Genomic DNA, 27,881 nt, shown 5'->3' with positions numbered 1-27,881 from the left:
CCATCTTGTCTACCTCACCGCCGACCCCTAGGCCCACGTCCTGCCTCTAGCCTGGAACGCCCTCCCTCCTCAAATCCGCCAAGCAACTACTCTCCCATTCATTCATTCAGGAGTATTTATTGAGCGCTTACTATGTGCAGGGCACTGTACTAAACGCTTGGAATGGACAATTCGGCAACGGATAGAGGCAATCCCTGTCCAGGAACGGGCTCACAGTCTAAACGGGGGAGACAGACAACAAAGCGAAACAGAACAAAACAAAACAAGACAACATCATCGAGATAAATAGAATCAAGGAGATATACACCGCATTAACAAAATAAATAGGATAATGATATATACAAATGAGCACAGTGCTGAGGGGAGGGGCACGGGGAAGAGCAGAGGGTGGGAGGGAGGGGAAGAGGAGCAGAGGGAAAGGGGGGGGGGCTCAGTCTGGGAAGGCCTCCTGGAAGAGGTGAGCTCCCCTGCTTTAAGACTTTTTGAAGGCACGCCTCCTCCAAGAGGCCTTCCCAGACTAGGCCCCACTTTTCCTCATCCCCCACTCCCTCCTGCATCACCCTGACTCGCTCCCTTTGCAATTCCCCCTTCCTTGCCCCACAGCACTTAGGTACATAGGTCGAATTCAACTATTCGTATTGATGTCTGTCTCCCCTCCTCTAGGCTGTAAACTCACTGTGGGCAGGGAATGTCACTGTTTATTTCTATGTCGTACTTTCCCAAGCGCTTAGTACAGTGCTCTGCACACGGTAGGTGGTCAATAAATACGATCGATTAAATGAACGAACGAATGAACGAGAGCAAGCCCGGGAAAAGAGGGCTGAATCCGGGAAGGCCTCGGGGAGAAGATGTGACCTTAAAAAACCTTTGCAGGATGAGAGAGTGGTGGTCTGGTTTATATGGAAGGGAGGGAGTTCCAGGCTGGGGGAAGCCATGGGAAAGGGGTCCGGAGTGATTTTGGGGCTGAAAATAGCACAGGCAGTATTTTCTAGTTTTCTCTGGTGAGGTGCCAGGGAACGATTTCCAATTCGAGAGGGGAAGGGAGTGGAGAAAGAACTAACTAGGTTTTGTCAAATACTCAAAAAGAATTCTTTCTGGGCCATAGACTAAATATAGAACATGTTCTGAGCAAGAAAGAATATATATGGTGAAGGTTTTTCCAGGCTCACAGTGTCCGATGATGCATTTTAAGCTCTAGAATGAACACATCAGACATATATCTGCAACTCTTGGGCTAAGTACAGATTGTTACCCGGGTAATTACTGCCAAATCCTCAACTTTTGTCAATGTTGTTTGGCTTTAGTGGAGAGAAGCTCACATCTAAGTCTCAGAGAATTTGATTTCATTCTGCAGCTCTCCACTGTCTTCCATGTGCTGCGGTCAGCAGAAATGGTAGCACAAATTCCACCACTGATAGCGGGAATGAGGGCTAGCGTTAGGGTATATGAAAATCAATTCCAGCCCCCTTGCACATTTAAAACAGCACCCGAAAGTCAGACGATTATTCACCTCTGGATTATGCAGTGCGACCACTTTTTCGTATCTGGAGATATGGGAATTAAATGCCACCACTCATTATAAAAAGTCAAAGAATTTATCTTTCCTATTATTTTTAATACATCTGTAGTCGGTGGCTATCGAATTATCCGCCCGTGCAATTTCACTCTTTGCTGTAAATCCAGATGGCACCTTTTCTTCCGTCAGCTGGCTCTCTAGGCTTGCCACTGGGAAGCTCAGGGACACTGGGAGAGAGACAGAGGTGCAAAACCATAACAATAATTTTGGTATTTGTTAAAAGCTTAATATGTACCAGGCACTAAGCACTGGGATCTCATGCAAGGTAACTGGGTGGGACACAGTCCCTGTCCCGCAGAGGGCTCACAGTCTTAATCCCCATTTTCCAGTTGAGGTAACTGAGGCACGGAGAAATGAAGTGAGCTGATCAAGGTCACACATCAGACAAGTGGCAGAGCCGAGATTAGAACCCAGGTCCTTCGGACTCCCAGACCTGTGTTCTATCCACCAAGCCTCGCTGTTTCTCACCATCACTGACTACTGCAAAAACAAGACAAGCTTTCATATCCTGCTGGCAATAGGACATATATTTACCTTGTTTTATTTTGTTTTTTTCAATAGTATTTGTTAAGCTGTTACTCTGTGCGCTGCCCTGCACTAAACGTTGGGGTAATCAGGTCGGACGCAATCCCTGTCCCACAACCTTAATCCCCATTTTACGGATGAGGTAAACCGAGGCACAGAGCAGTTAAGTGACTTGCCCGAGGTCACACAGCATATCTTTTCCCCTCTTAATCATTGGTGACTGAGCAAAATGATGCAGTCAATCAATCAATGTTAGGTAATCAATTGTCATCCCTCTCGGGGGTCACGCCTGGAGAGTTTCCAGTCCTCTACCAGTCACAACTACAGGAGGGAGAGTCAAGCAGAGGCCTACCCATTCCATGCCCAGCTTGACCAGTGGCTAGCGAGTGGAAGGCGATCTGCTACAAGTCAAAACTCACCTTTCATTCATTCAGTAGTATTTATTGAGCGCTCACTATGTGCAGAGCACCGTACTAAGCGCTTGGAATGAACAAGTCGGCAACAGATAGAGACGGTCCCTGCCGTTTGACGGGCTTCCGGTCTGATCGGGGGAGACGGACAGACAAGAACCTGTTCTGGGAAGCAGTGGCACAGGAGAGAGTTGAGGGCAGAGACTTGCTTACTCCGCGGAAGGAGACAACGGTAAACCACTTCCGTATTTTTACCAAGAAAACTCTAAGGCTACGCTACGAGAACGATTGCAGATGGAAGTGGGGAGTTCTGGGAGAGATGTGTTTATGGAGTCGCTATGGGTCGGACACGACTCGACCGCATAAGGCAACAACAACAGCATTTAAATATCATGTCTATCTCCTCCTATGGGTTGCAAACTCCTTGTGAGCAGAGATCATAATAATGTTGGTATTTGTTAAGCGCTTACTATGCGCAGAGCACTGTTCTAAGCGCTGGGGTAGATGCAGGGTAATCAGGTCGTCCCACGTGAGGCTCACGGTCTTAATCCCCCTTTTACAGGTGAGGTAACTGAGGTACAGAGAAGTGAAGTGACTTGCCCACAGTCACACAGCTCACAAGTGGCAGAGCTGGGATGTCTATCAACTCTCTTGTGTTGTATTTTCCAACACAGTAAGTTCTCAATAAACGCCATTTATTGATTGACTGACTGGGAGAGAACAAAGTAACGGAGTTGGTAGAGCCTAACCCTATTATAACGAATGCAGCCTGATCACTGGCAGTCTCATCTCTGGGCCATCGGGCAAACGATCAATCTGTCAATCAATCAATGGCATTTAATTCATTCAGTTATATTTATTAAGCGCTTACTGTTTGCAGAACACTGTACTAAACACTCGGGACAGTACCATTCAACAGAGTTGATAGACCATTCCCTAAACTCATAGTCTAATGGGGAAATAAACTGTGGTATTTGTTAAGTGCTTACTATGTGCAGAGCACTGATCTAAGAGCTGGGGGAGACGAGGTGATCGGGTCGTCCCACGTGGGGCTCACAGTTTTTTAATCCCCATTTGACAGATGAGGTAACTGAGGCCCAGAGAAGTTAAGTGACTTGCCCAAGGTCACACAGCTGACTGGCGGCGGAGCCGGGATTAGAACCCGTGACCTCGACTCCCAAGCCCGCGCTCTTTCCACTGAGTCATGCTGCTTAAGACGGGCATTGAGATAAATCATGGCTATGTACATAATAAGCGCTGTGAGGCGGATGGTGGGTGAATATCAAGTACTGAATGGGTACAGATCTCAGTGCATAGATGGCACAAAAGGACTTCATGGGGAAAGGCCTCTTGGAGTTGATGTGACCTCAGAAAGCCTTTGAAGGTGGAGAGAGTTGTGGTCTGGGGTTCATGGGGTTGGGAGAGGGAATTCCAGGCCAGAGAGAGGATTTGGGAAAGGGATTGGTGGCAAGACGGGATCGAGGCACAGTGAGAAAAGCTGGTGCTGAGGACGCCGAGGTTTCGGACTGGGCCGCGACAGGAGACGGGTGAGGTAAGGTAGGAGGGGGCAAACGGATTTAGCGCTTTAAAGCCAGTGATTACGAGTTTCTGTTTGACGTGGAGGTGGACGAGCAACCACTGGAGGTTCTTAGGGAGGGTGGAGACACGGATTGAATGTTTTTGTAGAAAAATGATCCACGCGGCGGAGTGAAGTATGGACTGCAGCAGGGAGGCACAGGAGACGGAATGTAAACTCGTTGGGGGCAGGGAATAGGTTGGTTTATTGTTGTACTTTTCCAAGCGCTTAGTACAGTGTTCTGCACCCAGTAAGCAGGCGGTAAATACGACTGAATGAATGAATGAGACAGGGAGGTCAGGGAGGAGGCGGACAGACAGTGCTCCTCAAATCCAGAAGCCCTAACAGAAAAGTATCATTTGAGGAGCAACGGTGAAATTAAAACCACAGGGTCTTGTATTTTTGGCATTCTCGAAAATTCCTCAGATGATTCTTATCCATTCACTCATTTATTCAATAGTATTTATTGAGTGCTTACTGTGTGCTGAACACTGTACTAAGTGTTTGGGAGAATACAGTATAACAGCAGACACCTTCCCTATTCACGATGATCTTACGGTGTAGAGGGGGAGACGGACATTAATATAAATAGATACAATCACAGATATACACGGAGGTGCCGTGGAGCTGGGACCGGGGGATGAATGAAGGGAGCAAGTCAGGGCGATGGAGAAGGAACGGGGAGAAGAGGAAAGGGGGGACTTAGGGAAGGCCTCTTGGAGGAGATGGGCCTTCAGTTAGCCTTTAAAGGGGGAAAGAGTGATTATCTATCAGCCTGGGGGAAGAAGGGCTTTCTAGGGCAGAGGTAGGACGTGGGCTAGAGTAGACATTGAGAGAGATGAGATAGAGGTAGAGTGAGAATTCATTCATTCATTCATTCATTCATTCATTGGATCATATTTATTGAGCACTTACTGTGTGCAGAGCACTGTACCAAGAGCTTGGAAAGTACAGCTCAGCAATAAAGAGAAACCCAGCCCACAGTGGGCTCACGGGCTAGAAGGGGGAGACAGACATCAAAACAAGTAAACAGGCATCAATATAAATAAAAAAAATTATATATACATATATATACAATAATAATAATAATAACGATGGTATTTGATAAGAGCTTACTATGTGCCAGTCACCGTTCTAAGTACTGGGGTAGATACGAAGTAATGCGGTTGTCCCATGTGGGGCTCAGTCTTAATCCCCATTTTACAGTTGAGGGAACTGAGGCACAGAGAAGTGAAGTGACTTGCATTAGGTCACACAGCAGACAAGTGACAGAGCCGAGATTAGAACCCATGGCCTCTGGCTTCCAAGCCCGTGTTTTTCCCATTAAGCCATGCTGCTTCCCTATATAATGATAATAATAATAATTTGGGTTCTTGTTAAGCACTTACTATGTGCCAAGCACTGTTCTAAGCACTTTAGATACAAGGTAATCAGGTTTTTCCACGTGGGGCTCACAGTCTTAATAATGGGGCAAGCAATATGTCTGTTATAGTGTTGAAGTGTACTCCCCCAAGCGCTGAGTACAGTGTTCTGCACACACTAAACTCTGGGGAGTCGGAAGTTGTGGGTTCTAATCTTGGCTCTGCCACTTATCAGCTGTGTGACTTTGGGCAAGTCACTTACCTTCTCTGTGCCTCATCTGGAAAATGGAGATTAAGACTGTGAGCCCCACCTGGGGCAATCTGATAACCTCGTAACTCCCCCAGTGGTTAGGCGGTGGGGAGGAAGGCTAGAGGAGTGAAATGTGCAAGCTGGATTGTAGTAGCAGAGTAGGTGAGGTCTCCTGGCCTGAAAGATTAGTATGCAATTTTGTTATGAAAATATTGGGAGTATTTGTTGATTATTTCCCCTTCTGAATATCATTTTCCTGAATTATATCATTGTTTTCATTAGCGGTCAATACTCTACAGAGTCTCTTAGCTCTAATAAACTTCTTCCTGTGTTTCTTTATCTCACGATAAGCACCACGGGGAATAATACTTCCTTCTGGTGTACGTTTCTTGTGCCAATATCTGTGAATCCTCAAAGATTTATGAGTGAACAGTGGAGATTTTTGTATTTCTGTTGGGTTCTAGATTTTGGTCAGCATCGATTATTGGAGGATCTTTGTCCATCAGCTACACTGGCGTGAATGGAATAATCCCAATATGGAATGTTACTGATAGGCTAGTAGTCCTTTACCAAAAACTTCGCACCAGGTACAAGCAGGATATCCTTTAACTTCTTGATCCGCAACATCACTTCTCCTCCTTCGTGTTAAGCGTCTCTTTTTTCCCTGATAGCACGACCATTTCAAAATTTGCTTTTGAATATTTTGTACTGGGATCTTTGGGTATTTGGTATTCGTCCCACCCTCAGCCCCACATTTAATTAATTAAATCATTAATGGTGATCTATTTATTGTTTACTATGTGTAGAGTACTCTAGTAAGCCAGTCAGTTAATCAGTCGCATTAATTAATAGCGATGGTATTTGTTAACCGCTCATTATGTGCCAAACACTGTTCTAACCACTGGGGGAGTTACGAGGTTGTCAGATTCCCCCAGGTGGGGCTCACAGTCTTAATCTCCATTTTCCAGATGAGGCACAGAGAAGGTAAGTGACTTGCCCAAAGTCACACAGCTGATAAGAGAAGCAGCGTGGCTCAGTGGCAAGAGCCCGGGCTTGGGAGTCAGAGGTCATGAGTTCGAGTCCCAGCTCTGCTACTTAAAAATAAATAAATGGTGGCATTTGTTAAGCGCTTACTATGTGCAAAGCACTGTTCTAAGCGCTGGGGGATACAAGGTGATCAGGTTGTCCCACGTGGGGCTCACAGTTTTAATCCCCATTTTACAGATGAGGTAACTGAGGCACAGTGAAGTTAAGTGACTTGCCCAAAGTCACACAGCTGGCAAGCGGCAGAGCCGAGATTCGAACTCATGAACTCCGACTCCCAAGCCCGGGCTCTTTCCACTGTACCACGGTACTTGTCAGCTGTGCGACCGTGGGCAAGTCACTTCACTTCTCTGTGCCTCCGTGACCTCATCTGTCAAATGGGGATTAACTGTGAGTCTCATGTGGGGCAACCCGATTACCCTGTATCTCCCCCAGCGCTTAGAACAGTGCTCTGCACCTAGTAAGTGCTTAACAAATACCAACATTTTTATTATAAGTGGCAGAGCCGGGATTAGAACCCACAACTTCTGACTCCCCAGAGTTTAGTGTGTGCAGAACACCGTACTCAGCACTTGGGGGAGTACACTTCAACACTATAACAGACATATTGCTTGCCCCAAACGAGTTTACAGTCTAAAGATAAGATTACAGGACTAAGCACACGTTCCTTGACCTCAGTGATCTTACAGTCAAGAGGGGGATGAGAGACTCTAAAATAAAAACATAAAATATGGTAAATAATTATAGCTATTTACATAAAGTGCTGTGCATAGATGATGCAGAAGGAAAAGAGAGCTGGGGAAAAGAAGGTTTAATCGGGAGAGGCCTAGTAGAGGAGTTGCGACCTTAATAAAACTTTAAATTGGGAAGAGTGGTGGTTTAGCATATATGGAGGGGGACGGTAGAAATTATTTATGTTAATGTCTATCTTCCCTTCTAGACTGTAAACTCAATGTGGCCGGGGAGTGTTGTATTGTACTCTCCCAAGCGTTTAGTAATAATAATGATAATGATGTTGGCATTTGTTGAGCGCTTACTATGTGCAGAGCACTGTTCTAAGCGCTGGGGTAGATACAGGGTAATCAGATTGTCCCACGTGAGGTTCACAGTCTTCATTTTACAGATGAGGTCACTGAGGCACAGAGAAGTGAAGTGACTTGCCCACAGTCACACAGCTGACAAGGGGCGGAGCCGGGATTCGAACCCATGATCTCTGACTCCCAAGCCTGGGCTCTTTCCACTGAGCCACTCTGCTTTTCAGTGCTCTGCCTACAGTAAGTGTTCAGTAAACACCATTTTTGGATTCACTGACTGATTGATATTTTTGGTTCCAAGTTTCTAGAGATCAGTATCTGTTGAACTCGCCTGTTTACCTCTCCTGTCGCAACTCAAAATATAGATTTATATGCACATGTTAATATAGAATATTAAATGTCCATAACAGTAAGATCTGTCTTATTTGTGAAGTGCTTACTATGTGCCAAGCACTGTACTAGGTACTTGGGCAGATACAATATAAGCAGGTCAGGCACAGTCCTTATCTCACATAGGACTCACAGTCTAAGGGAAAGAGAGAACAGCAATTTAATCTCATTTTGCAGGTGAGGAAACTTCACAGGAAGCACAGAGCAGTTAAATGACTTGTCCAAACTCATGCGGTAGGCAAGTGGCAGAGCTAGGATTAGAACCCAGCACTCCCGACTCCCAAGCTCTTGCTCTTTCCACTAGGTCAAGTCGCTTTACTCATAAGAGAAATTTCTGGACTCCTTATTTTCATTCCGCAGGCACTTTCTCATTGGGATTTGCAAGAATTAATAAGCGGAAACCCCATTAACTCAAATGGGATTTAGGCGCAAAATTCTCTGCATTTTGCAATTAAAGTATTGTATACCTCTGAGCCTTTGGTATGCCCTTTCAGCTGTCCAGAAAGGGAAGTAATTATCCATCACCTCTCAGTTCAACAACTTCTTTCCCTTTGTGCTACTGAAGGGAGGCAGCAAGAATATTTAACTGGATGTTAGTTATAAAGAAACAAGGAAGGAGAGAGAGAATGGCAGATTTAAGGGAAAGAGTTCAACTCAAGGTGATTGAACGGTCAAAAATTCTCTTTTCCTACCCCCAGCACTTATATTCGTAATAATAATACCTTCATATTCCTAATATATTTTAATGTCCGTCTCCCATTCTAGACTGTAAGCTTCTTGTGGGCAGGAAACATGTCCTACTAACTCTGCTACAACGTACTCTCCCGAGGGCTTAGTATAGTTCTTCGGACAGAGTAAGGGATCAATAAAAACCATTGATTAATTGATCAGCTGGGAGGCTCTAGAGGGAAATAAATCTTCATCCAGGTGAGTTGCTGAGCAGCAAAGGTGTGTAACAACGCTCTCAGTAAACCGACTTCAGAGAATGGTCAGATGAGGTTATAAATCCAAGATAATGACCCAGCAAAGGGACTTCGGGGAGGCCCGCGTTGGCTAGCTTCCCAAACTGAGATTCAGATTGTTAGAAAAATGGGGAGGTGCCATGAGAACAGGTCTGGAAAGTTGGGGTGAGGAAACAAAGGAAGATTTGAACCTTTATAATTGTAGTTGAAGGCATAAGCCTTTGAAAGGAGACTGGTTTTTGACAGAAGCCCAAAGGCCTTTGGGGAATTCCTAGCACATTCATCCCACCTCTGCAAAACGAGTATCAGGAAAAGCTAGCGAAAGGGGAGGGGGAGAGGAGGAGAAAAGGGGAGAGGGGAAGCTACCGGATGCCTACAGCTGCAAGTGATGAGTCACAATCAGGAGCCACAGATAAAAAGTAAAAGCCACAGGCTTTACTCCCCTTCAGACTATCGTCTGGTGGGTATGTAGTCATTTATTTTGACCTGAAAAAGAAACTTCTTGGCTTCAAGTAAGTCCAAACTCAGATTTCATTTTCTTCCTTGAGACTGAGAGAATTTAGTGCCTGTTAGTGTTCTCAGGTGTAAAGAGAAAATAAATATTTGCAGCTCAATGTGTTGCAGCATGCGACTGGTGAACGCCCCAGACCTGATAGGTCCTCTGATATGCAGGTCAGTAGCCGAAAGCCAAGATAGTGTCTTTTTGGGGTGGACAGGAAATGGTTCCTAGCTGACTAGTGACTGAAAACATACATTTTTCAAGGTATAATCTTCAGTTAACAAGCACCATTGTTAAATTATAGAAAGACCACCTGGAAATAGCCTATTTTCTTGTGTTTGCTATAACTTCCACATTTCACACAATTGTGTCTTTTGTAGCTCATTGTACTACTTGAGCCCTGCATTAAATTCTTTTTTTTTTTTAAAGACCAAACTTGAGCCATTGTATGTAGATGAAAAAGAACATTAAATATACCACCTATTGTCAGGAATGTTGGAAGTGAAATATTGGAATTTTTTTAAAAAAATGTATACTTTTAAAAAAGATGTTAGTTGAAGCAAGCCTTATCCTTTAGTGAGATGTCCTCATCAACAAGTGAAATACACAAAGCAAGGCATGTGAATGTCTATTATTTGGGCCAAATTCTATACCCTACATGTCTGAGGTATATTAACCTCTCATCGAAATTCCCCTGGAAATTTGGCTCCCATGTGTTGACTAGAAGCACTGTCTAATTACACTATATAAATCTGGTGTACCTGACACTTTTTTTTTATAAAGACACTCTACGCCTTGAAGGGAGGCCATGCCTTACTGGTTCTTTTTTCCCCTCAAGACTAACATAGAGGTTGACAAAATCAAAGATTGCTGACGTGATTTAACCCAACATGAAGGAAAGGTTAATGGAACATATGATCTACTTCCCTCAAGGAGAGTACTTTAACTGTAAGTAAACTTTTTTAAATATAAAATTATTAATCTCGATTTCTCCAGTACTGCTAGCATTTCTGACACAAGGTGGGTCATTGAGTGTTCTTTTTAAAGTATGTGGGTCTTCATTTTATTTGTTTAAGGGATTTAATGCAGGGTTCAAAGAATGTAATGAGCTGTGTAAGGAACACACTTGTGTGAAATGTGGCAGTTGAAGGAAACCTTCTACTTCATTGTGAACAGGTTTATTTACAGATTACAATTGACACCCAGCACCATTCAGAATTCTGAATAAAAATGGAAAGAACTGTAGTAAGATCACTGTTAGAGAGGCTTTGATGTGCTATATTTTCTCAAGAGTCCCTGGTTAATGAGACTGAAGTTTCTGACAAGCTACTTCAGAAAAATAATTTTTTAAAAGTATTATTTTATAGTATTAAGCATTTATGATGTGCCAGGCACAGTTCTAAACACTGGGTTAAGTGCACCCTCATCAGGTTTGAGCCAATGTCCCACATGGAGCTCACAGTCTTAAATCCCCTTTTACAGATGAGATAAATGCCTGTCAGCTGTGTGACTTTGGGCAAGTCACTTAACTTCTCAGGGCCTCAGTTCCCTCATCTGTAAAATGGGGATTAAGATTGTGAGCCCCAAGAGGGACAACCTGGTGACCCTTTATCTCCCCCAGCGCTTAGAACAGTGCTAGGCACATAGTAAGCACATAACAAATACCAACATCATCATAAATGTGGCACAGAGAAGAGAAGTGATTTGCCCAAGATCTCACAGCGGACAAGTGCAGGGCTGAAATTAGAATCCACATCCTCTAATTCCCAAACCTGGGCTCTTTCCACTAGGCCACGCTGCTTCTCCAATTCTGTCCTCCAGTTTAGCAAGCTCGTTCCTAAATAGTTTGGGTGTTTTGTTACTGGGAAAGGTGGCAGACTCTGGCCTGGTCTGAGAAAATAGCTGTGCTAGTGTTTGTTTCACTGATGGAAGTGTTTCCAGAAAGATGATGTCAGTGAGCGGTTTTACTAGACTGTGAAAAACAAGAGAATATCCTGCTAAAGTAATCATTAATCAGTAGAAACTTGATCCTCTGGTTGTAGGGGTGTGAACCTCCATCCTAACTCTACTAAAGTTTACTTTCACATGAGGTGATTGGCATTGGCAATCTGTGTTATGTATAAAGGTTTTTACAGCTTTTTTCAGCTTGAGTAAGTGTGAAGTTAGAAATGACTCATTCCTAACATTCTTAAGCCAAGGTTAAATAACAGTTGTAAACTTTTTGGGTATTTTTGGACATCACATGTTCATTTCACAGGACACTGTGTTGAATAACTCAAGGCTCGATGTGCCTTGAAATCTGACAATGAAACAGAAGACATTCAACCCGTGAACTGTATTAGCAAGTTTCATTTGTATATTTGAGGGATACTCGAGCCACAATACAGAAACAGTCTATTGTGTCTTGGAGCTTGTATAATTCTTCTCCCTAAGAAAATTCAACTCTGTAAATTGTGTAACTGGAGTTTAAATTATTTGGCATGATGTTATGGAATCTGACATACACCTTTACTAAATGCTAGACATCAAGCCTAAACCAAATCACTTTCACTAACACTCTTCCTCCTTTCAAAAAGTAATCGCTCTTGCTAACTTTAATTATTCGGCTGTGCCCAATTGAATACTTCTTCTCTCCCAGGTGGGAGTTCTCAAAAATAAGTGGAGAGTGGGTGAGTACAACACTCTCTGCAAAGTAATCATTAGTATGCAGGGACTGCATCTCAACCTCGCTGTCTTTCCCCGAACATTTGACCAACCACAGATGAGGTAACTGAGGCACGGAGAAGTGGAATGGCTCGCCCAAGGTCACCCAGCAGACAAGTGGCAGAGCCGGGATTAGAAGTCAGATCCCTCTGACTCCCAAGCCCCTTCATTTATTCAGTCATCTTTATTAAGAGCTTACTGTGTGCGGAGCGCTGTAATAATAATAATGATGGTATTGAAGTGCTTACTATGTGCAAAGCACTCTTCTAAACACTGGGGGGGAATACAAGGTGATCAGGTTGTCCCATGTGGGGCTCACAGTCTTAATCCCCATTTTACAGGTGAGGTAACTGAGGCACAGAGAAGTGAAGCGACTTACCCCAAGTCACACAGCTGACAGGCAGTAAGGCTACGATTCGAACCCATGACTGCTGACTCGCAGGCCCTTGCTCTTTCCACTGAGCCATGCTGCTTCTCTGCTCTACTAAGCGCTTGGGAAAGTACAACAATAAACAGTGACGTTCCCTGCCCACTATGAGCTCATAGTCTAGATGGGGGGAGACAGACATCAAAACAAATAAATCAAATTACAGATATATACGTAAGTGCTGTGGGCCAGTGGGGAAGAACAAAGGGAGCAAATGTGCTTCTTATCTGGCAGCACACAAACACACACACAGAACATCACATATTTCTCAGTGTTGGGAAGTCCCTGCGCAAAGTCAGCACCATGTTAAGTCAAGAAGGAGGATTAGTGTTCTACCTTTTCAGGTTGGCTTTCATTTCTGGCTCTCAAATTGGAGCTGTCATTTACTGACTTTCCTCCGTCAGAGCCCTGGAGAAATAACTTGTTTCAAAAAAAAAAAAAAGAATCACTGCCCTGGATTTTCTTCCTTTAGTATCACCTCCCCATGGCTGTTCCTTGTCAGGCTCGGAACCCAATGCTGAAATGCGTCCTATAAAACCTTCAGGACGTAAGGTTCTTTTATTCATCCGCTGCACATTATCAGCTGGAAGCAAGTCACGTGCAGGATGGGGAATATTTATTTAATGATAGAATTATGTTACTTACTGTCTATTCATGGTTCTTGGCACCCGGCATATAAAGAACACACTTCAGAGCAGCCTGAGGAAACAAAATAAAGTTGATGGTTTTGAAAAACTCAATTGTCATTCTTATGTATTTTTTGCCCCCCCCTTTTTTTTTTGATTTTGGCGATGCTAAATAGATGATGCCACTTAGTAGTGTTTGATGGATAAACAATCATTTGTATTGGGAAATTGGTTTATACTTAGCACACAAGTTCTCGATTTTGAAATCTCTTTTCTGTCGAGGTCGCCTCAGGGAATTCAGTAAAATGTTATTATTCTGGGCTTTGGTTAAACATATTTCCCTCATTCAACCCGCATACTCAGTCTTTCACAAAATCATGTCAGTTCTACGTTCACAACATCTCTAGAATCCACCCCTTCCTCTCCATCCACAGTGCTACCCTGCTGTTCCAAGCATTTATCCTATCTCACCTTGACTACTACATCATCAGCCTCCACAGTGACCTCCCTGGCTCCTGTCTCTCCCCATTCCATTCTGTCACTTTGCTAACCGGATCATTTTTCTAAAAAAAAGAATAAAAAATCAAATCCACAACACCCCACTCATCAAAAACCTCCGATGGTTGCCCACCCACCTCTGCATGCAACAGAAACTTCTCACCGTTGACTTTAAGGAACTCGGTCAGATCTTCCCTCCTACCTTAACCCTCCAATCCTGCCCTACAAGCCGACCCGCACGCTTTGCTCTTCTAATGCCAGCTTATTCACTGTCTCATATCAGTTGATCTTATCTGTCTGGATGCTGACCCCTTGCCCACATCCTCTTCCTGGCCTAGAACTCTCTCCCACCCTCATATCTGATGGACTACCACTCTCAAAGCCCTACTCAAATCCCTTCAAAGCCCTACTGAAATCATATCTCCTCCAAGAGGCCATGCCTGAAAACACCCTCCTTTTCTCTATTTACCCTCCCTTCTGCATCACCTATGATCTTGGATTTGCACCCCTCAAGCTCTTGATATTCACCCCAGCACTTGTGTACATATCCTTATACTCTGTCTCTTCCTCTAGGTGTAATTTATTTTAGTGTCCGTGACCCTCTTTAGACTGTATACTCCGTGGGGGCAGGGATTTTGCCTACCAAGTCTTTTTCAGTGTTCTCTCCCAAGTGCTAGTACAGTGTTCTGCCCTCAATGCTCCAAAAATATTGTTGATTAATTTGATTATTCTACGCTTTGGAAAATATCACAGACCCGGTTGTCCCTCAGGGGGCTCACCATCTATGAAGGAGGAAGAGCCCTGAAGGAGGAAGAGCGATGAAATGTACATCACCCTGATTCTATTTACTTGCCATTGTTTTTACGAGATGTTCTTCCCCTCGACTCTATTTATTGCCATCGTTCTCGTCCCCCGATCAGACCGTAAGCCCGTCAAACGGCAGGGACTGTCTCTATCCGTTGCCGACTTGTTCATTCCAAGCGCTTAGTACAGTGCTCTGCACATAGTAAGCGCTCAATAAATACTATTGAATGAATGAATGAATGAAAGCCCTGAGCCCCGTTTCATGGTTGAGGAAAATGGGGACCAGAAAGGTTAAGTAGTTTACTGAAGATCACTTAGCAGGCTAATGGCAGAACTAGGACGAGAACCTTCATCTCCCGACTCACAGTCCGATGCTGCTTCCGTTAGGCAAGGTGGTATTATCTGTGGTATTTGTTAAGCGCTTACTGTGTGTCAAGCACTGATCTAAATGCTGCAGTAGATACAAGTTAAACCTCTGTGGCTTAGTGGATAGAGCACAGGCCTGGGAAGCAGAAGGACTGGGTTCTAATCCCTACTCCACCACTAGTCTACTGTGTGACCTTGGGCAAATTGCTTAACTTTTCTCTCTGCCTCAGTTGCCTCATCTGTAAAATGGGGATTAAGACTGGGAACCCCATGTAGTACGGGGACTGTATCCAATCTTATAAGCTCGTCTCTGTCCCGATGCTTAGGCCGGTGTCAGGCACATAGTAAGCACGTAACAAACGCCATACCTCACTCTACTATCTGGATCATCTTCAGTTGTGTTTATTGAGCGCTTACTGTGTGCAGAGCACTGTACTCTTAGGAGAGTACAATGCAGCAATAAAGAGTGACAATCTCGGACCATACGATTGGATGAATCATTTTCCTACATAAACATTCAGTCTGTGTTCCCCACTCCCCAAGAACCTCCAGTGGTTGCCCATCCACCTCCACATGAAACCCGAAGGCCTTATTCCACTCACGGACACTACTCTCCTACTTCCAACCAGGCGGCACACTTCTTTCCTCCAATGATAACCTATTTGATCTGTACCTCAATTTCACCTATCTCTCTACCAATCTCCCTCCCATGTCCTGCCTCTGGCCTGGAATGCCCTTCCTCCTCATATACTGCAGACAATTATTCTTCCTGCCTTAAAAGTCTTATTGAGGATAGCAATCTAAGGGAAAAGATAGCATCATATTCAATCCCCATCTTGTAGGTGGGGAAAAGAGCGCAGAGAAGTTAAGTGGATTGCCAAAGGTTGTTCAGCGGCAAGGGGCAGAGTAGGTTGGTATTCCTGGTCCTCTTCCGGCTCGTTCTGAAAGTAGACTGGATCGGGTTAAGTTCGCAAGCGGCCCAGGACTTAGTTTATATCAAGGGTGAGGCCTGGCCAGAAAGTTTGCTTTTATCATCTGCCTTCAAACCGTGCCTAATATCAAATGTTGGAGTGAAATATCCCACACTCCAGGCCTGGAACAGAATGGGTTTTATCAGCTTCGAGGCAATGTTCATAACAATGCAGCTTCGCTGAATGCAGCTGCAGTATGATAAACTGAAAAGGGACATGGGCAATCAGGGAGGTCATGCCAATCAATCTTATTTATTGAGCACTTACTATGTTCAGGGCACTGTACTAAGCACTCGGGGGAGTACAGTACAACAGTATTAGCAGTCACGTTCCCTGCCCATAACTAGTTTATAGTTCAGAGAGGGAGACAGACATTGATATGAACTAAAAAAATATATAATTTGAAGATGTGTACATAAGTGCTGTGGGGTTGGGAGTGGGGAGGATATCATGATAATAATGATAATAATTGTGTCACTTAAACACTCTGTGTCAAGCACTGCGTGGCCTAGTAGAAGGAACATAGGCCCGGGAGTCAGAGGACCCGGGTTCTAATCCCGGCTCTGCCAGTTGCTTGCTGTGTGACCTCGTGCAGGCCACTTAGCTTCTCTGCGCCTCAGTTCCCTCAACTGTAAAATGGGGATTGAATGCCTGTTCTCCCTCCTACTCATACTATGAGTCCCATGCGGGATGGAGACTGTGTCCAATTTAATTAATTTATAGCTACCCCAGCATTTAGAACAGTAATCCACACAAAGTAAGCACTTAATAAATACCATAACAAAAACCCCAAACTGTGGGATAGATACGAGATAATCAGGTCCCAAATGGGGCTCACGGTGTAAATAGGAAGGAGAACAGATATTGAATTGAGAAGCAGCGTGGCTCAGTGGAAAAAGCCCAGGCTTGGGAGTCAGAGTTCATGGGTTCGAATCCCAGCTCTGCCACTTGGCAGCTGTGTGACTTTGGGCAAGTCACTTCACTTCTCTGTGCCTCAGTTACCTCATCTGTAAAATGGGAATTAACTGTGAGCCTCACATGGGACAACCTGATCACCCTGAATCTACCCCAGGGCTTAGAAGAGTGCTCTGCACATAGTAAGTGCTTAACAAATACCGACATTATTATCCCCATTTTACAGAATAAGGAACTGAAGCACAGTTCAGTGACTTTCCCCAAGTCACACAGCAGGCACGTGGCAGAGCCGGGATTAGAACTCAGGTCTTTCCCAAGCCCATGCTCCATCCGCAAGAGCACCCTGCTTCCCAGTTGAAGACAATCTCACACACAGTCTCTAGCCATGCCCTGGAGCTGTACTTCTGGGAGATCAGCATGGGAGACAAGCCAGCCTAGACAAGAACTTGGGGAAGCTGGGGATACCAAGAAGCAATGTCAAAAACAGAGGCAGTCTCTTTGGGGGCAAATATAGAGTTTCTCTCCCCCTCCAACCCAATACTTACATGTACACAATGAAGTAATAATAATAATAATAATGTTGGTATTTGTTAAGCGCTTACTATGTGCAGAGCACTGTTCTAAGCTCTGGGGTAGATACAGGGTAATCAGGTCATCCCACGTGAGGCTCACAGTTAATCCCCATTTTACAGATGAGGTAACCGAGGCCCAGAAAAGTGAAGTGACTTGTCCACAGTCACACAGCTGACAAGTGGCAGAGCCGGGAGCCGAACCCATGACCTCTGACTCCCAAGCCCAGGCTCTTTCCACTGAGCCACGCTGCTTCCCAAGTATCATTGGTCATTCGGGTTACAGACATATACCCAGAGAGGATTTTACCATTGATAGGGTCATGAATTAAGAGGTAAGTGATAGATATTTTAAGTGGTTAAAATGGCATCAAAGTGTTCAGTATGCTATGTTTTTTTTTTTTTTTTTAAAGACTGGGGGTTCCATTTGGACAGGGACCGTGACTGACCTGATTATCTTCTCTTGGTTCACTGGAAAGAGCACGGGCTTTGGAGTCAGAGGTCATGGGTTCAAATCCCTGCTCTGCCACTTGTCAGCTGTGTGACTGTGGGCAAGTCACTTCACTTCTCTGTGCCTCAGTTCCCTCATCTGTAAAATGGGGATTAAGACTGTGAGCCCCACGTGGGACAACCTGATTCCCCTGTGTCTACCCCAGCGCTTAGAACAGTGCTGTGCACATAATAAGCGCTTAACAAACAAATACCAACATCATCATCTTCTATCTACCCTAGCACTTAATAGAGTATTTTGCATATATTATAGTAAGTACTTACAAAATACTATATAATCATTACCAGTTCTATTATTATTATTATTTCTTGACTGTCCATATCAATCCCAAGAAGGGGTAGACTTTTGCAGTGTTCCTACAAAGCTAGATAGAAAGAGGAGTGCTCCTGCCTGGAAGGTGATTTGAATGTAAAGAGCTGTGGGAGAGAGCCAAGACAAAACTACCATTCCCCCAACTAAACAATACAGTGAGGGGAATTGAAAATTATTTGATAATTTTAGTGTTTTGGCTCTACAATCCTCTCTCTTTTCCTTCTATTCCCCTTTAGCCTCCCACGAACGGAACAGATGCGAAAATGTTTTGGCCCTTCTAAAATAAATAAATAAATACATTTAAAAACAGCGACGCCAAATTGGACAACTGGCTTATTCCAGCCAAATTCTAATGGAAGTTTAGAAATGAAAAACTGTATTTCCAACGATAATCAGATAGAAGTTTCTCCATCAGCACTGAATCCATAGCATTTGTTGCAACCCTGATGGCTTTGCCAAAACTGTGCTGCAATCGTGGTTTACACGGCCAACTGCTTTCTTCTTTCCAATCAAGTGTACCTATGCATACACACAAGCAGTGTCTTCGATACATGGCAGGCTGAGCCTGTTTCAGGAGGCACAGAATAGTGAAGTGACTTGCCCAGAGTCACAGAGCAGACAAGTGATGAAGCTGTGAAGACGGGGAAACCTGTGGTCTGGTGGATTTGGAGGCTCAGAGAGCCAGTGTGAGTGAAGGGACGGAGGCTTTGGACTTGAGAGAGGCTCAGGTGATCTCGAGAAGGGTAAAGGGATCTAGCTAGGGAAGGGAATCCTACAAGGAAGATTGGAAAAGTTGAGGAAGAGAGAGATTTGAAGCCCTCTGTGAGGAATTTATTGGATAGTATCATACAGTGCGGAGGCAGTGTTTTAATAACTTTAACCATCAGAAGCGTGTGACTAACAAACAAACCACAAAAACAAAGCACCAGGTCAACAAGCTAAACCAAAAAAAAATGATGTGGTAACATTCCCATTTTTAAAAATCCAACCTCTATTCAGGGGAAAACACCAAGCCTCCTTTGGGATGTACATAAATAGGGAGGATAAATATCCTTTTTTCCCCCTCATTTGTGGTATTCATTTTTTCCAAAGTGGTTTCACTTTGATTATCTCATTAATGCTATTTGTTATGCACTTATTATGTGCCAGATACTGTACTGAGCACTAGGGTGGATACAGACTAATCAGGTTGGACACAGTCCATGTCCCACAATCGCCTCATAGTTTCAATCCACATTTTACAGATGAGGGAACTGAGACACAGAGGAGGTAAGTGACTTGCCCCAAGGTCACACAGCAGACAAGTGAGATCGTTGTGGGCAGGGGATGTGTCTGTGGTTGCACTGTACCCTCCCAAGCCCTTAGCATAATGCTTTGCACACAGGAAGCATTCAATACATACGATTCAATGAATGAATGAAGTGGCAGAGAGGGATTAGAACCCAGGCCCTCTGGACTCCCGGGCCCATGCTTTAGGTCACGCTTCCCTTTAAAAACACATCTACCCAACAAACACTTAGGAAAGTTAAAACCTTGCTTTTCTAGAGGAGCCATGCAATGAACTATCAGTTTGCTTCTCACTAGGATTGCCTTCATCATTCTACTGTAAGAAATGCAGCTAGACACTGTCTAAAAAAAACTGCCTGGATCTAATCCCATAGATTAGTACCCAAAACAATTAACATGGTCATGGTGGATTTGAATGCTCAGCTCAGAAATCCTTCACACATTAGTATTTTTCAATTCATTGTTCAGTGGAAGTGGGGGGGGGGGAAATTCCCAGGACCGTATAACATCGATGCATGTAGAAAAAGGTTTTCAATTGTGTAGAGTGGCAATTTATGTTCCAAATCCTATCTAAATTTAATCAGGGAAGAAATTTAGCAAATTGGATCCAAATGTTCTACAAGTTCACACAAGCTAGGCCTTTAACTAATAACACCTGTTCCTCCACCTTGAATTTCTCAGTTGGAGCCTATCTCAATTGCTCACTTTCCCCCATATTTTTGCAAAGAATCCCTCTTGTGACATGGATTGAGCAGAAAGGTAGATGAAAGGGACAACCATTCAGAGTGGAGAATGGTAGTGATTACTTGGTCAGATGGAATGTTATCTGCTGGAACGTGCAGAATGGGAGGCTAAGAAACCATCTGAGATCCTAGTTGATGTTCAGGATTTCCGCAGCTGAAAAATGATTTTATGTTTTCCCATGAGAATTTCTCCTGAAGGATTTCTATATCTAGAAATTTGAGGGTGGCTATGTCTCTTCCCCCCCACCCGCCTAGTACATACACACACACACCTCCCAACCCCCATGGACAATTTATAACTTTAATTGTTCTAACTAAAATTTGAATCTGAGATCAGAAAGGAGTCGTCCCCTAATTCTCTTGGGTTAGGGTTTACCAATTAAAAGGATGTTCCTTCTTCACCTCAGCTACATAGGATCTAATTAATAAAAGCCTTGAAGCTGTTGTCTTTATCAGGGAATATTGAGTGCCCTTTAATTACCGGAAAATAATGAAATGATGTCAGCAGAAGAAAGTGGGCAGTAAAATGAAAAACAGAGCAAGTTGCTGGTAACCTGCAAAACTCACATTCTGCAAGAGCCCCCTTGGGCAAAGAAGTGTAGACCAGAAATGTACCTGGATGTTTAAGGGCTGGGCCGGTAATTATCCATCTGGCAGGGATTGATTTTTTTTTCCACTATCTGGCTGGGATTGTGTGTCCCTAGGCCTTTATAAGTCAGTCATACACTGAAAGGGGAATTTCATGGTCAGTGAGGCTTTCTTGCATTCGAGGGACACTTTTATATGAATTTTACTTTAGCTCTGAATTCTGAAAGAATTAATACCATCTGATAAAGTTTGAAAATTGAAAATGGACCAACCAACTAATGCTATTTCATGGTTCTCCTAGAGAGATTCTCTTTGTCTCATGGAAACTGTTTCTGTTATGGTTCTGTGTTTCTTTTTCACCATAACCTTCCTTGTTAGGTTTAACCCCCTCCTGGATGAATATCTCGTATCTTAGAGATGGATATTTTTACTCAAACCTTTGTAATAAAAACTGTATTCAATGTCTGACCTGTCCCTTTATGTCCTTACGCATTGAAAACATGGAACAGTTCCAGCTTTAAGCATCCAGTTTTGATATTCAATATCATATTCAATCTGTCACCAAATCCTGTCAGTTCAACCTTCACAACATTACTAAAATCCACCCTTTCCTCTCCATCCAAATTGCTACCATGATAATCCAGTGCTAAACACAGTGCCTGGCACATAGTAAATGGTAAACAAGTGCCACAGTTATTATTATTAATCCAAGCACTTATCCTATCCCTCCTTAATTACTGTAACAGCCTCCTTGGTAACCCCCCTGCCTCCTTTTTCTCCCTTCTCTAGTCCATACTTCACTCTTCTGCCTGGATCATTTTTCTACAGAAACGTTCAAGCCACATTTCCCCGCTCCTCAAGAAACTCCAGTGGTTGCCCATCTACCTCTGCATCAAGCAGAAGCTCCTTACTGTAGGTTTTAAAGCACTCGCCAACCTTACCTCTTTGATTTCCTACTGCAACCGGTCTGCACAATTTGCTTCCCTAATGCCAACCTACTCACAGTACCTCAGTTTCATCCATCGCATGACCTCTGGCCCTCATCCTACCTCTGTTCTAGAGCTCCCTCCCTCTTCGCATCCTATCGACGATCACCCTCCCCACCTTCAGAGCCTTATTAAAAACACATCTTCTCCAAAAGGCCTTCCCCAACTCAGCCCTCATTTCCACTTCTCCTATTCCCTTCCCAGTTGCCCCTGCACTTGGTTTTGCACCCTTTATTCACCTCTCCCTCAGCCCCACAGCACTTAGGTACATATTCATTTGTCTGCTGTGTGACCTTGGGCAATTCACTTCACTTCTCTGGGCCTCAGTTCCCTCATCTGTAAAACAGGGATTGAGACCGTGAACCTCATATGAGACAGAGACCTTGTCCAACCTGATTTGCTCGGATCCATCCCAGCACGTAGTTCAATGCCTGGCACGTGGTAAGTGCTTAACAAATACTATAGTTTTATCACACATAATTTATTTATATTGGTGTTCTTATCCCCTTCTAGACTGTAAGCTCACTGAGGGCAGGGAATGTGTCTATCGACTCTGCCGTGTTGTGTTCTCCCATGTGCTTAGCACAGTGCTCTGCACACAGTAAGTGCTCAATAAAAGTGATTGGCGATGAACTCCCCGAGTCCCAAGAGCTTCTGCCATAAAGCTAAATATAAAATTATCACGAAAAAAGGATAAGATCAAGGTGATGGCCCAAGTCATTTTACAGCTGATAACAGGGTGGGATATTTAGGCCTTTCAACCACAAATATTTTTTTCTCATTTATTTCATTAAGATACAAACCACTGTTACTAAAAACAACACATTCTGAATACCCCAGATACTATAGGAGCAGTTAATTCTGTTCCAAAATGATTTATTTCTAGAAAAAATATTTTTGTATATAAACATGTAGAAAGTTGACTTTCCATCAACTCAAGGTTTGGCTTATTTGGTAACTATTCAGAAAGGGTGGCTATTTTTGAAATAGGAAGAAATATATTCTGGGGATAGTTGACTTTACAATGGTGTATTTATGAACTTTGTATATAATAATAATAATGACATTTGTTAAGCGCTTACTATGTGCACAACACTGTTCTAAGTGCTGGAGAGGATATAAGGTGATCAGATTTTTCCACATGGGTCTCACAGTCTTAATCCCCATTTGACAGATGAGGTAACTGAGACACAGAGAAGTTAAGTGACTTGCCCAAAGTCACACAGCTGACAAGTGGCAGAGCCAGAATTCGAACCCATGACATCTGACTCCCAAGCCCGTGCTCTTTGCACTGAGCTACGCTGATATACATACATATATAATAATAATTCTGGTATTTAAGTGCTTACTATGTTCCAGGCACTGTATTAAGTGCCGGTGTAGATACAAGCAAATTGGGTTGGACACAGACCCTATCCCATGTGGGGCACACAGTCTTAGTCTCCATTTTATAGATGAGGTAACTGAGGCCCAGTGAAGTGGCTTGCCCAAAGTCACACAGCAGACAAGTGGCAGAGCTAAGATCAGAAGCAGCATGGCTCAGTGGAAAGAGCCCGGGCTTGGGAGTCGGAGGTCATGAGTTCGACTCCCAGCTCTGCTACTTGTCAGCCGTGTGACTGTGGGCGAGTCACTTCACTTCTCTGTGCCTCCGTGACCTCATCTGTCAAATGGGGATGAACTGTGAGCCTCACGTGGGACGACCCGATGAGCCTGTATCTCCCCCAGTGCTTAGAACGGTGCTCTGCACATAGTAAGAACTTAACAAATATCAACATTATTATTATTATTAGAACCCATGGTAAGTGCTCAATAAATACTATTGAATGAATGAACCCACGACCATCTGACTCTCAGGCTCATTGCTGCTTCTCTCTATATTCATGTATAATTGTACACATGCATTTTGGTAATGCAATCATTTTGAGCACTTACTCTGTGCAGAACACTGTAATGAGCATTTGGGAGAACCCCACAGCACTTACGTATATATCTGTGAATTTATTTATATTAATATCTGTCTCCTCCTCTAGCCCCTACACTCCTTGATGGGCAGGGACAGTGTCTGTTAAATTGTATGGTGGTCTCCCAAGCACTTAGTGCAGGGCTTTGCACAAAGTAAGTGCTCACCAAATATGATTCATTTCAATACAACAGATTTCAGCAAGCAAATTCCCTGTTCACCATGACGCACTAAACCCCACTCAAGACTTTAAATTAAGATACAGGTCATCGGTCCTAACTTTATTGAATTTTTGATAAATGGATGTATAATAGATTTTTAACTTATTTTCATAGGGTTTTGTTAGGTTCTTTAGAAGATCGTTCACTGCTTCTGATCAGGAAAAAGTTCCTATCCCATTCTCTTTGTGCAGTGTGACTTTGGTGTCACATTCCTGTTTGAGAAATCCGTACAATCTTGGAACGGTCTCTGGGATTGAACTGATTAATATTTTGTATTTCTCTAATGTTCTCCCCCTTGCATGCCTTTTGTTCAGAAGTTTTAACTTCCGCTAGTCAGTTCCTCCCAAAGTTTTCGTTCTCAGTGATGAAGCCAACAGTTTGAGTTAAATGGAACCAGAAAAAAACCCAACTAATTATTCTGTGGTGTCCTGCAGCGAGGTTTTGTGGCAAGAACACAGGCTTGGGAGTCACAGGTTGTGGATTCTAATCCTGGCTTTGCCGCTTGTCTGCTGTGTGACCTTGGGCAAGACACAACTTCTCTGTGCCTCAGTTGCCTCACCTGTAAAATGGGGTTTAAGACTGTGAGCCCCATGTGGGACAACCTGATTACCTTGTATCTACCCCAGCTCTTAGAACAGTGCTTGGCATATAGTAAGTGTTTAACAAATACCATAATTATCATTATTATTATTATTATATGAGGAGAGATTGTGAGGACTGAAGTTGGCTATTACAAAAATCAGTATGACCCAGTTAGTCTATAATAAACCTTAGTCTTGTTCCTCTCTAGCGTGCAGCCTCAAGATCCCATCATAGAGAATCCTCAAAAAAGTGAGACCACACAATTGAGGCCACACAGGGACTTTGGAAGGTCATTTCTAGACATTAGAGGTTTGAGGTGCAATTTTTCCAATGATAACAGAGTTGAAAATTAGGGAATTGACTCACATTAGCGTTCTATCAGTTGCAACATGTGTCCAGAAGTCAGGACCTACGGGAGAAATTCAATTGTGGGAACTAATCTGTGGCCAGATCCCAGTGCAAAGGCTGGAATGTGATTTAAATGGAAAAAAAAAAAAAGAACAATAAAATGACCTTAGCTCAAAAGTGCTTTGTCTGGAAAAGAGAATTTCCAAAATAAAGATCTGGAAAGTTTCAAACTCTACCCAGTGATCTGCTCTTGTCCTGCTTTGTCTCTCACTTACAGCTTCAGGTGGAGGCATATATTTTCTGACTACGGCTTCTTTGTCTGCCTCCTGTGATTCCAACATCAGATTGAATTTCATTAGTTTCTTATCTTTCCTTTGCTGGGATGACTCATCTCACTCAAATTTCCTAATCTTCATTTCTGATGTTAGAGAGATAATATGACAGTGTGGAGACCTATCCAGTCTATGCACTTTATTTCCAGAGGAGCGTATTCATTAAGACATTTAACCAAGAGGACTTTTTCCAAATGAGGTTCAAATCAATCACGACTATATCCCTTTGGAAAAGAAGGGACAGAAGTTTGCAGGTTATTTTTCCATTCCCTCTATCCACTAGTCCTCCGATTTATGTTGCAACTATTCCCAACTTGACATAAATGCTGTTATTTTCAGTCAGTCAGTCAATCGTATTTATTGAGCACTTAACGCGTGCAGAGCAATAAACGAGGCCTTTTCCCTGCCCACAATGAGTTTATAATCTAGAGCTTCATTCACCGCTCGTTGTCCACCATCTGTTTTCCACAGCCAAACTAACGACTGGTTTTCTTCCTATCTCTTCAAAAAAAGCCAGGCCAATCTAGACTATTACAATATAGCTAACAGTTTTTCCAAAATGAAAGCAATGCAGACGCTTAAATGCTTGAACATGTAAAGGAAAGTTCTGTCATACTGAGTAGGTGATTTTAGTCCACCGAGTATTGCATAAATTCTTCCCTAATGAAATAAAACAACTTTCTCTTTCAATGCCAGATTATCCACCCATTGATTGTGTCTTTCTGTTTCTCTCACAAACGTATACTCTGAGATATCCTTTAAGAAATAGAGGGAGAAAAAAAATCCCTAGAACATGTCCGGGAGATTGGTAGCGGCATTTAAATGTAGTTTTCAAACATTATTTTTCTATTACAGTTTTGAAAAGGATATAATTTTCTTAATGTACAATCAGTTCTTGTTTCCAATATATTAACCATTTATGGGCTTTTTAAAGGAGGAGAGATTGGTTTAAAGCCTATGGAAGCACACAAGAGATTTAATTGAGGTCCCTTCCCTACTGTATTGTCATTTGATTTAGATGTGCCCTAAAAAAGCAGACTCCTAAACAGTTTAAATGACCCTTGAATACCCACTCCCATAGATTCTGGGGAGTTACTATCAAGGTAGTAGTCAATCAATCAACGGTATTTACTGAGCGCTTTTTCTTCATGCAAAGCACTGTACATATAGAGAAGCAGTGAGGATTAGTGGAAAGAGCCAGGGCTTGGGAGTCAGAGGTCATGAGTTCTAATCCAGGCTCTGCCACCTGCCAGCTGTGTAACTTTGGGCAAGTCACTTGACTTCTCGGTGCCTCAGTTACCTCATCTATAAAATGGGGATTTAGACTGTGAGCAATGTGACACATGGGACAATGTGATAAACTTGTATCTATCTCAGCACTTAAAACAATGCTTGGCACATAGTAAGCACTTAACAACTACCATCATTACTATTATTATTATTATTAGTGGCAAGAGCACGGGCTTGGGAGTCAGAGGTCACGTGTTTTAATCCCGGTTCCGCCACATGAGCAAGTCACCTAACTTCTCTGTGTCTCAGTTGCCTAACCTGTAAAATGGGAATTAAGACTGTTGAGCCTTACGTGGGACAACCTGATTACCTTGTATCTACCCCAGCGCTTAGGCACACAGTAAGTGCTTAACAAATGACATTATTATTATTATTACTAAGCACTTGGGAGAGTAAAATACAATAGAGCTGGTAGACATGATCCCCACTCTCAAGGAGCTTTAAAGCCCATCAAACGGCAGGGACCGTCTCTATCTGTTGCCGACTTGTTCATTCCAAGCGCTTAGTACAGTGCTCTGCACATAGTAAGTACTCAGTAAATACTATTGAATGAAGGAGCTTACGACCATCTTTCAAGAAACTACACATAGAGGTGTGAGTTTATTTCCATACCGCAGAAAGCAAGAATCTTTTAAAGCTGAGTTAAGATAGGCTGATATAGGACTCTCCAACCGGAGTATATAAATAATCGTTGTCACGTACCTTTTTCTGGGCAGGATTCTGTGCGTGTTCATTTGATTCAATAAAACGTAGATTGGGGGAGAGGAAATCCGAGTTTTACCTGAGCGTCATTAGGATCCGAGGCCAGCCAGTTCTGAGGAGCTGGTTGGAAGACCATGGAGCAGGATAATTATCTCAGTTATTTTGTGAATGTGTGAATGATACTGAGAAATTGCCTGAAGGGGGGAACTTTATGGTATTGGCCTGCCTCTGGGTTGGTTTCCTGTGAAATGTGGCCACAGCCCGAGAACTATGACCAGTGTGTATTTTTTACTTCCTCTTTTGAGTGTTCGTAAGCGGTGGTCTTTGCAGTCTCATCACATACTTCATCCAAAGAGCTGAAGGTGTTTTTACAGAAGCAGCATGGTGTAGTGGATAGAACAAGGGCCCGGGAGTCAGAAGGGCATGGGTTCTAATCATTCATTCATTCAACCATATTTATTGAGCACTTACTGTGTGCAGAGCACTGTGTACTAAGCGCTAGGAATCCTCAGT

The 27,881-nt window shown here is 43.3% G+C and overlaps 1 protein-coding gene across 1 annotated transcript in view; it reads right to left on the bottom strand.

The window, feature by feature from the left end:
- The window catches only part of CLNK (cytokine dependent hematopoietic cell linker), a 208,208-nt gene extending 180,662 nt beyond the window's left edge, over positions 1-27,546 (bottom strand). Inside the window, exons 1-2 of the mRNA XM_039911666.1 lie at positions 27,369-27,546; positions 13,403-13,456 (exon numbers count right to left, since the gene is read on the bottom strand). The gene's annotated coding sequence lies outside the window, so the exon portion shown is untranslated. The remainder of the gene's footprint in view (positions 1-13,402; positions 13,457-27,368) is intronic.
- Between the last annotated feature and the right edge of the window lie 335 nt (positions 27,547-27,881).

The sequence above is a fragment of the Ornithorhynchus anatinus genome, chromosome 4 (assembly GCF_004115215.2).
Source record: "Ornithorhynchus anatinus isolate Pmale09 chromosome 4, mOrnAna1.pri.v4, whole genome shotgun sequence".
NCBI lineage: Eukaryota > Metazoa > Chordata > Mammalia > Monotremata > Ornithorhynchidae > Ornithorhynchus > Ornithorhynchus anatinus.
Note: the sequence above shows the minus strand (reverse complement) of the source record. Positions and strands in the feature narration are given on the sequence as shown.